Source organism: Octopus bimaculoides, chromosome 23 (assembly GCF_001194135.2).
Source record: "Octopus bimaculoides isolate UCB-OBI-ISO-001 chromosome 23, ASM119413v2, whole genome shotgun sequence".
In the NCBI taxonomy this organism is placed as follows: domain Eukaryota; kingdom Metazoa; phylum Mollusca; class Cephalopoda; order Octopoda; family Octopodidae; genus Octopus; species Octopus bimaculoides.
The window spans coordinates 7,757,803-7,761,694 of NC_069003.1; the positions used below are offsets into that span (position 1 = coordinate 7,757,803).

At 40.2% G+C, this 3,892-nt stretch overlaps 1 protein-coding gene across 1 annotated transcript in view; it reads left to right on the forward strand.

The window, feature by feature from the left end:
- The window catches only part of LOC106871455 (R-spondin-2), a 122,481-nt gene that overhangs the window by 11,218 nt on the left and 107,371 nt on the right, over positions 1-3,892 (forward strand). The gene's annotated exons all lie outside the window — the stretch shown is intronic.

A 3,892-nucleotide genomic window follows, 5' to 3' on the forward strand; every position in this document is an offset into this window, starting at 1 on the left:
TACAGCAGGGTTCTCCACCACCCCCTGCCGGAGCTTTGTGGAGCTTTAGGAGTTTTCGTTCAATAAACACTCACAACGCCCGGTCTGGGAATCGAAACCGCTAACCTACGACCGCGAGTCCGCTGCCCTAACCACTGGGCCATTGCGTCTCTCTCTCTCTCTCTCTCTCTCTCTCTCTCTACACACACACACATTAATACTACAATCCCTTAGATCGTCCTTTATAATTAGTTGATTAATGATATTAACTCACTTTAATATCAACACAAAGGAAAGCGTTATGGGTTTAGTTTTTCTTGTTAACTTGTATTCGTTAATATTCGTTGCGTTTATATCAACAATGCTGTAAAGTACTGATTGGCAGACTCGTGCAAAATTAGATTTACGTATATAATCAAAGTTAATTAATGTATTTAGGATTAGTAACAACTGTTATAAGAGTTTGAGTTATATTATAAGAATTTTAGCAAATATAAATGATATTCGAAATACGTCATTATGGTGTGTTTATTTATTCATGCCTGTAATGCAATTTTCACTCGTAGTAAAAATATTATTTAATGATTCCTCTCAGAAACACCATTGCGTGTTTCTACATATAATACGCACACACAAACATACCCACTCACACAAACACACACACATATATGCACACACAGATAGATATACAAGTAAGTACATAAATGCAAAACAAGGTGGGAAAAAATAGTACTCGAATACCTAAGGTAGAGTAATAGGCTTTTATTAAAATCTTCACAAAACTTTTACTCAGAGTTTCACGACCCCATTCGTCGGACAGTTGTGATCACAAAACTGGCGCTCCGTCGGTTGCGGCGATGAAGCAGGCCTGTTGCCAGATTTTGGTCTCTGGAGGTGCTTCAGAATATTCTGGGTGGGCACTAATTTGTTGTAATGCTAAAGTGGAGTAAATCTGAGGGTACACCATTGAATAGTGAGGGGACAGTACCATCCAGTGCAACCCCTTAGCGAAGAGGCTTCCAGTGGATTCGATTAACTGAACAACTTACTCCTGAAATTAACGGGCATGTGACTGAGCATTCCACAGATACAAGTGCCCTTAATGTAGTCCTCTGGGAGATCCAGCATGACACAGAATGTGACAAGGCTGACCTTTGAAATACAGGTACAACTCATTTTGGCCAGCTGAGTGAACTGGAGCAACGTGAAATAAAATCTCTCACTCAAGGACACAACACGCCAACAGGTATCGAACCCACGACCTTACGACTATGAGCTGAATACCGTAACCATTAAGTCACGTGCTTTCTCTATCCTGAGGCAAGATTGTTACCAACGTTGAGCGCCGGATTAAATAATTCACAGTACTCCATTTTCTCCATCCACCCATGTTCAAATCTCAGCATTGTGCCAGGTTGCGATTCTTGTATCAACGGATTCTCGTATCGAACTCTCATTCATCTATAACGTCTTCGTACCGCGTTCCACCCCACCCCAATCCCACCCGTTTAATACATTAAGTGAACTAATTCCTTGTTGGCAATATTGGCTTTGTGAGTTCGAATCATCCTCACCGTGTTAAATTCGCCTTTCATCCTATCGGGGTCGTTAAAGAAAATATCAGTAATATACTGGGTCACTGAAATCGATTACATTACTGTCACCACTCTACAACCGCTGTTATCAACAAAACCATCGCCACCGCCGCCACCACCACCACCACCGTCGCCCCATCACTCTGATCACAGTTGCTGCCACCCATCCACAGAAAAAAAAATTGATAATTTGCGTTTATAGTAGAAATCAATATTATTATATAATTTGCCGATCGATATCCCCAATAGAAATGACGAACTAATCGATATCGTCATCACCCGTCATTGAGAAAATGAATTTTTAAAGGCGTTTCAACCGTAACCATTTTGTGATGTATCTTTAACTTTATCTGAAATGTCAGTTTTTTTTTTTTAAACCGTGTAATATGATTGAGATTTGGCTGCTATTTTTAGCGTGTCAGCGAACTCATAGACACTCTCTGGATCTTAAACCTGATTGTGAATTCTTTCAGCGATGTTGTTGGGTGAAATGCTAACTTGTAAGTATAACTGTCGGATGAATTACCAAGGTTTTTTGGAGTTTGCTGTTCATACCCATGTATCTCTGACCAAGCATCTCTATAATCAAAGGCGTTCCAGACGCGACCATCCCATTGCTAAAATAGCTATAAAATTATTATACCACACTGCCAATATCGCTATAAAAATGTCATACCCATTGTTAATTTTGCTCTAAAAATGTCACACCACATTGCTAACGCTATAAAAACGGTATACCCATTGTTAATATCACTATATCACACCCATTGTTAATATTCCTTTCTACTCCAGGCACAAGGCCCGAAATTTTGGGGGGAGCGGGGCCAGTCGATTAGATCCACTCCAGTACGCAACTGGTACTTAGTTTTTCGACCCTGAAAGGGTGAAAAGCAAAGTCAACCTCGGTGGAATTTGAACTCAGAATGTAAAGACAGTCGAAATAGCGCTAAGCATTTCGCCCGGCGTGCTAACGTTTGTGCCTGCTCGCTGCCGCATACCCATTGTTAATGTTAAAAAAATATATCCATTGCTAATATTGGTTTCACATTTTGGCACAAGGCCAGCAATTTCGGGGGAGGGAGTTAGTCGATGACATCGATCCCAGTACTCAACTGGTACTTAGTTTATCGATTTCGAAAGGATGAAAGACAAAGTCGACCTCGGCGGAATTTGAACAAAGACCGTAAACACTAACGAAATGTCGCTAAGCGTTCTGCCCGGCGTGCTAACAATTCTCTGAGCTCGCCTCCCTTTCCGTTGCTAATATTACTATAAATATGTCGTCCACGTTGGTAATATCGCCATAAAGATGTCATATCCATTGCTAATATCGCCATACAAATGCCATACACATTGTTAATATGGCTATAAAAATGTCCTAGCCATTGCTAATATCGCTATAAAAATGTCATACCCGTTGATAATCTCATTTCTGTTACAGGCACAAGGTCTGAAATTTTTTGTGGGACGGGGTATTAGTCGACCTCAATGCTCAACCGTCCCCCAAAGTTTCGGACCTTGTGCCTAGGGTAGAAAAGAATATCGTTATGTAAATTGCTCACCCTTTGCTAATACTGCGTGGTTGCTCCCTCCGGAAGTCGACACGTCTTAATGTTGTTTAGTTAGTGACATTTAGATGTAGGACGTCAACATGTCGCGAGATGTCAACACACACACTACCCACTTTGTCACCTGTCACAGACAGAATAACACTCTTTTAGTGACTAGTATACTATCTGTTCATACATTAGATTCGTATAATCATTACATGTCTATAGTCTTAGCTCTTACTTTCGTATACACCCAGTCACATGGATACGTAGGACGACTGTAACGTGTATATATATGTAAGTAGAAAACATTTATATACAAGACATAACAAAGGCAGGCGTTCATGACATATATGTAAGCAAAGTGCACATTCTCGACAATCTATATGTTTACATGCAAATGAGGACATATAGACGCATGCATACACATGTATACATACATGCATACATGTATACATACGTACATACATACATTTAGGCAAATCAAAAACAGAAACGGAACAACAAAAGTGAAAAAGACGTACGCAGTGAATGTATTTAGTGAATGCTCAGTTTAAGATGGATAAAAGAGGGCGATTGTCGTTTCGAGCGTGGCTCTTCGTCAGAAAGAGGAAATGGGGAAACGTCTGGAGAGAAGGAAAAGAATAATCCGAGAAAAGCAAGTGTGTGGTTACATGGCTGAAGTGATGCATGCATATTATATATGTGTGTGTGTGTGTGTGTGTGTGCCTAGGTATCTTTATGTTTGTTTGTCTTCTTATATATATA